The sequence below is a fragment of the Gigantopelta aegis genome, chromosome 8 (assembly GCF_016097555.1).
Source record: "Gigantopelta aegis isolate Gae_Host chromosome 8, Gae_host_genome, whole genome shotgun sequence".
Classification (NCBI taxonomy): Eukaryota; Metazoa; Mollusca; class Gastropoda; order Neomphalida; family Peltospiridae; genus Gigantopelta; species Gigantopelta aegis.
Window position 1 is genome coordinate 80,706,990 of NC_054706.1, and position 7,115 is coordinate 80,714,104.

Consider the following 7,115-nt stretch of genomic DNA (forward strand, 5'->3'; position numbering starts at 1 on the left):
TCATTAAAAAATGGACAACATAATACACAATGAAACTAATCTTCAATCTCTCCGAGCTAACAAAATACGCAAACTCTACAGTGTCTGTCAATATTATTATAACGCAAACTCTACTATGTTTGTCAATATCATTATAACGCAAACTCTAATGTGTCTGTCAATATTATTGTAACGCAAACTCTACTATGTCTGTCAATATCATTATAACACGTGTATTTTAAGCATATAGGTTTTATGTAATTAATGTTTAATTTCAGGTTCTTAGAGGAGTATGTACCTTTAAGTATGGTATTTAGTATGTATTTCATTAATGTTTATTTTCAGGCTGTAACAACTACAGGTTGAACAACATATCACTATAATTAACATTTTATCACCTTTTTCTAGTATTGCCCTGTACCTGTGATGTTCGTGTATGCTGGTCAACCACGCGTGACCACATCAGTGCAGTCAGTGTGAGCTCTTTTGGTAGCCATAGCTACAATACAAACACCCAAGCTATCTTTAAACTTTGACCCTTGTCTCTTTCTCTCCCATTGGATAATTAACACTCACATGTATCTGCATGCTTTCTTTGGACTGACAAGACAGGACAGAATTATTTAGTATTTGAAGAAACAAGTTCAGATAAGAGAGAAATAGTAGAAGTTTAATTTAAAGGTTAGTATTAATTTGTTATAGAAGATAAACTTAAATAATAATAGTAAATGCCTAATTTTCTATTCCTGGTAATGATTAATGAATAATTCAACATATAATATTTAATAATAAATCTGCCTTTTAATTATTATGGATTACAGGGCGTGACATAATGAATGTCAGCCATCTTTGTTTTCTGCTGTCAAAACTATATATTTTATGATTTAAGTGAAGTTTCTGTTTTAGTTGTTAGCTTATCTGAGTTAATAATTTAGCTACGTTTAATCAATTGTTTTTATGACGAACTACACCAAAGCATTGGTTTTGGAATGAATTAGTTTAAATGTTTTAGTTCTGAATGTATAATAGATATATGGAAACCATATACTAAACAATTGATATTATGAATTTATTTTTATGCAGGTTTCCCCAGTTGTTATGGAATATATCAACACAATGCCTACGTGTAATTCATATGGTATGTTAAGCTACAGGTTAAGTCTAATATTTATATATTTGTAATTTTAAATATACTCTTGTAATTTATATCCTTTCTTTCATAAACTCATTAATGATAAAGCTTTATTACGTCAAATAATAATTATAATTACAATCATTTAAATAACCCTATTTACTATAAATTATCTCCCCTTTGCTATAATCAATGATTATAATTGGTGGTCACGAAATGATTATTATATATATATATACATGTATGTTAACATGATTAATAATCGTGATGACAGTATTTAGGATAAAGAGGATGATGATTCATAATCATCAGAATGATAATTAATGATTAATGACGGTTTTCTATGATTTGCAATGTGTTTCATTAATATATGCCTGAATGTTTGTTTTACCTCGATAGGGATATATTTGTATTGTTTTTACCATATTGTTAACGTTTGTGTTTTTAATCCTTGCAGGGTGTGTCTTGTGTATTATGTTTACATGAATAAAAGATGATGCCCTAACCCGTAGCTGGTGTTGTGAACTTTGTTGAACCTAGCTTCACGCACAAAATACCGACTGCTACATTTGGAGCCGACGTAGGGACAACGTTCATCTAAAACTGTGGGATCTTGGACAACTGAAAACCAACGTTTGTTTCTGTGCAGAACTTTCAAGAATGTGTTTCTACAGAACTATTGTGGTACCAGACTCTGATTAATGTGACTCTTGCGCCTGTGTTATCAGTACTGTTTTTTTTTTCATCATTCGGAAAGGATATGTAAGTGCATTTTATTTATTTATCCTTTCACTCTTGTGTATTTTTCCCATTTTTTCCTAGAGCTCTAGAACTACAGTAATGTAATTTATTTCATTGTATTTTTCTACTCATTTTTGAGTTTTACATTGTAAATTATTTTCATTTTTTTTTAAATTCCAATGTTGTTTTTTTTTTTTTTTTTTTTTTTTGAACCTTGTGTACCAGTACTACAGCTAATTTAAATTGTGTTGAGTTTTTTGCCCTTACTGTACAGAAATTTAAACCCACTGAGTGTATATTGTTGTTGCATTCAGATTTTCTACATTCATTTTTTTTATAAATGTTGGATATACATTTTCTAACATAGATTTCCTTTGTAATGGTTTAAATTATCAAATGGCAGAATAAGTGTCAGGTGATTGATTAAAATAAAACGCTTAAATCCTATTTAGGTAGCCTACGTAAATTAACTAAATTAACTAAACATTAGTATAACAGTTATCTATATTGTATCTATACATAAAGAGTAATTTAACTTACCTTGTTAAATTGCAGTAGGAATTTGACAGTTGACGGGACTGAAGACATGACTTAGCACAACTAACCTCTCATTCCTGTCTATTCTCAAACCTTTGTTTACCTTGGTTTCTACTTCCGCTTCCGGTCTGAAACTTCCTGTTGTGAACTTCCCTTTTATAACTGTACTTTCAGTTGTAACTTCATACAATGTGATCTGTACTTAACATTTTCTTTTTGGATTTGTTTCTAATATTTTATTTCAGGATTGCAATTGAATATAGCTACACGTATCAATTAGATTTAAAAATTAAGCATTGTTGATAATTTACATTATCACGTTTTAATTTATTGATTGCATTACTTTTCAGCAATTGACTGGGGACTTAGAGTCGAAACCAGCCACACATGAGTTGTACTTTATGCATTGAGAAATAATTCATTTGTTTTCAAAAATTACTTTGATTTCAGTGTGATTTTCAGCCATATTGCTTTTGTACTTTGCTGTTAATAGGTTTCACTCGTTTATTTAATCTACTTACTTCATACTTTGTGGAATTGAACTTAGTCAATTATTTTGTTTGTATTTTTCACATTGTTTTATGAACATGAACATGTTGAATTAATCTGGTGATATTTTCTGGAGTTGACTATACTTACTGTCTGCTGTTTGTCCAGAAACTTAGTATTTGTTTTTGTATTCTATATAACTTGGCTGGTAATCATAATGGAATTGAGTTCAGAAGAGTTAGAGAATATGAGTGCTTTGTTTCGGAAAATGGGAATGTCTCCAAAAGACGATAATCCTGAGGATTTTAAAGAATGGTTATCCGAGACAGCACATCAATATAAACCCAAGAGGGAACAGGAAGGATCTACTGAGAAATATTTCTTTGATTCAACTACCAAACCTGGACCTGTTGCATACCAGTCTTTTCCTAGACTCCCGTTGTTTAGTGGTGAGCCAGGAAAAGATGCTGAATATGACATCTGGAGATACGAGGTGGATTGTCTCATTGAAGCTAGGACTCATTCCTATGAACAGACCTTGCAATCTGTAAGGAAGTCACTGAAAGGAGAAGCTGCAATGATGGCGATGAAGCTTGGTACCAAGGCATCCATGTCTGAACTTCTTGGAAAGATGAAAAGTGCTTTTGGGACACTTAGATGTACTTCTTCTCTTCTTTCCGAATTCTACAGCTCCAGTCAAGGTGAGGGTGAGGATGTCGCTGCTTGGAGTAGACGACTGGAACGTATTCTATTTCAGTTGTCAGAACAGAAATCCATTTCCTCTTATGAACAGAACGAAATGTTGATAACAAGATTGTGGGATGGACTTAATCCATCATTGAAAAGTTTAGCAGGTTTTAAGTATGAGACTCTTCATGATTTTGATGAGTTGAGACTTTACTTGCGTGAGGTTGAGTTTGATTTAGATAGAAGCAAGGCACAGAGAGCAAAGGGTAACACCAGATCTGCATCAGTAAAGATGGCTGCGACTCCTGATGGCACACATTCAGAAGTTTCAGAACTGAAGTCTATGATCCGAGACATGCGCACCGAGATATCCGACATGAAACAGAATCAGCAGTGGGTCATGGGACAAGTTTGTCAACATACAGCTGCTCCGTTTCATCAGAGGTCATCACGTGATGAACATCGTGGCCATTTCACAGGCAGAAGTAATTATCGTGTCCGTGGACAAGGTTTTCAAAATTTGTCAACTGATTTTTCTGGTAGAGGTGACAGATCCTTTGGAAGATTCCCACAGAACATGGATGAACATCATCAACGTGCTGCATCAGCTCAACGGGAAACACCGACAACTCAGATTGATCATCCTGCCTCTGATACTGAACCTGTTTGTTGGAGATGTGGCTATCCCGGCCATTTATCTTATGGATGTCGTGTTAGATTGGATCATCGCAGACGTCCTTTAAACTATCACAGGCCTATGGGAAGGGGGCTTCCATAGGTGAATGTCAGCGCCCCACGGAGATTCCTGACGGTTTAGTTGGTGATCCCAATGAAGTATATATTCAGGTGGAGAATATTTCTGTTTGTGCTTTGTTGGACACTGGTGCTAATGTTTCAATCATGTCTAAATCGTTTTATGATCAAAACCTGTCACACATACCTCTAGAGCCTTTGGATAACTTGTTGAATATTGAAAGTGCTGGTGGTGATTTCTTACCATATTCAGGATTTGTGAAAGTTCACATTTCATTATCAGGCTGTGGAATAGATGATCAAGGAAAGTGTTGTTTACTCCTAGTCGTTCCTGACACAAGGTACAACGCAAGAGTTCCAGTTCTTCTAGGTACGAATATCTTATCTCGTTTCTTGGATGACTGCAGAACGACGAATGGGACCAGATTCTTACAGAAAGCAGATTTACACACACCTTGGTATTTAGCTTTCAGAAGTATTGTGCTACAGGAGAGGGAACTGATCAAGAATGATGGACGATTAGCTTTAGTCAGGAGTGCCGAGTTGCAGAACATCATTATACCTGGTAACAGCACTGCAGTGATCAAAGGACAGTTGAGCAGACATATTGATTATCATCGAGTTTGTGCCATACTTCAATCAACCCCACGTTCAACTTTGACAGGTAATCTGGACATCACACCAACTGTAGTGAGTTACAACTGTACAAATGTAGATGAAGTTGAGGTTCATGTATCCAATGTCACCACCCACACTGTTGTTGTTGCTCCCAAAGCTTTACTGTGTGAACTTCAGCCTGTTACTATTCATGATTTGCCGGTTGGTGAATCAATGGATTCGCAAAGTATCTTGGAGCAGGTTGAAGTTGACACTGACGATCTTTCCACAGAACAAGTACAAGAAGGAGTTGATGTCATTCTGAAGTACCAGGATTTGTTTTCGAAGAGTGACAGTGATCTTGGTCACACAACCCAGGTGAAGCACCAAATTAACTTGGAATACGACTTACCATTTAAGCAACGACATCGACGTATTCCACCGGCAATGTATGAAGAAGTCCGAAGTCATCTTAGAGATCTTCTTTCTGCAGGGGTGATCCGACCTTCACATAGCCCCTGGGCATCCAACGTTGTTCTTGCTAAGAAGAAAGATGGTTCTCTTCGGATGTGCATAGACTACCGCCAGCTCAACAGCCGAACCATCAAGGACTCTTATGCACTTCCTCGAATTGAAGAGTTACTTGACTGCTTAGGTGGTAACACTTATTTTTCAGTTTTAGACATGAAGAGTGGATATCACCAGGTGGAACTTGAAGAAAACCACAAGAAAAGAACAGCATTTACAGTCGGGCCTTTAGGTTTCTTCGAATACAACAGAATGCCATTCGGATTGTCAAATGCACCTGCTACCTACCAACGTTTGATGGAACAGTGTTTGGAAGGACTAAATCTGAATATCTGTCTGGTGTATATTGATGATTTGATAGTTTTCTCAAAGTCTTTTGAGGAGCATACAGAGAGACTACAGCAAGTATTCAAGCGACTTACTGAATGTGGCCTGAAACTAGCTCCGAAGAAGTGTAAGTTCTTCAAACGCAAGGTAAAGTATGTTGGTCATGTCGTTTCTGCTCAAGGTATTGAAGCAGACCCAGCAAAGATAGAGAAGATTCAACACTGGCCAACACCCACTACACCAGAACAGGTACGACAGTTTCTTGGGTTTGCTGGTTATTACCGGAAGTTTGTCAAGGATTTTTCCAAAATAGCCAGACCTTTATCACAGCTGATGCCCAAGACTGCATCCAGGAAATACAGACACAAGAAGCCCGTACATAGCACCACGTGGACATGGGGCTCTCAACAAGATGAAGCTTTCAGGACTTTGATAACCTGTTTATCAACACCACCTGTTTTGGGCTATCCAGATTATTCCATGCCGTTTGAATTGCATACTGATGCTAGCAACCATGGACTTGGTGCCGTTCTATATCAGAAACAAGATGGTAAGATGAGGGTTATTTCTTATGCCAGCAGGGGTTTGAATTCTTCTGAAAAGAATTATTCTGCCCATAAGTTGGAATTTTTGTGTCTAAAGTGGTCAATTTCTGAGAAATTCCACGATTATTTGTATGGTCATAACTTTGTGGTCATGACTGACAATAACCCGTTAACCTATGTTTTGACAAGTGCTCGTCTTGATGCTACAGGTCATCGGTGGTTAGCTTCTTTAGCTTGTTACAACTTTTCAGTTGAGTACAGACCTGGCAGAGCTAATACAGATGCAGATGTTGTGTCTAGGTTGCCCAATGACCAGGATGGAATACAGATGGAGCAGATACCCCTGGAATCCGTGACTGCTATCTGCAATTTGGTCCATGTATCCAACCATGTAGAGAGCTTGTGTTTGTCAGAAGCTGTTGTTGATACACACGACGTGGAATTAACCGATGAAAGGTGTACCATGAATGCCAACGAATGGATACAGTCACAAAACAGAGATCCAGATCTGAAAGTAGTCGTTACAAATCTGCAGAACAACACCAGACCCGACAGAACCCAGTATATTGGAAATGGAGAAATAACAGCACTCTTGAAGAACTTCAGCCATTTCCAGTTGAGACATGGAGTGTTATATAGGATTACCAAACATGATGGTAATGAAGTTGCACAGTTGGTGTTACCTTCTGCAAGTCGATCCTCAGCATTATACAGTCTTCACAACAATGTTGGTCATCCAGGAAGGGATCGGACACTTTCACTGTTAAAGGAGAGATTTTACTGGCCTGGTATGACGAAAG

General features: G+C 36.9%; 1 long non-coding RNA gene across 1 annotated transcript; it reads left to right on the plus strand.

Moving 5' to 3' along the window:
• The first annotated feature begins 251 nt into the window (after window positions 1-251).
• LOC121379443 lies at window positions 252-1,622 on the plus strand. The gene is made up of 2 exons (XR_005958844.1): window positions 252-1,117; window positions 1,569-1,622. It is a non-coding gene; the product is annotated as an uncharacterized LOC121379443 (long non-coding RNA).
• Window positions 1,623-7,115: the final 5,493 nt, after the last annotated feature.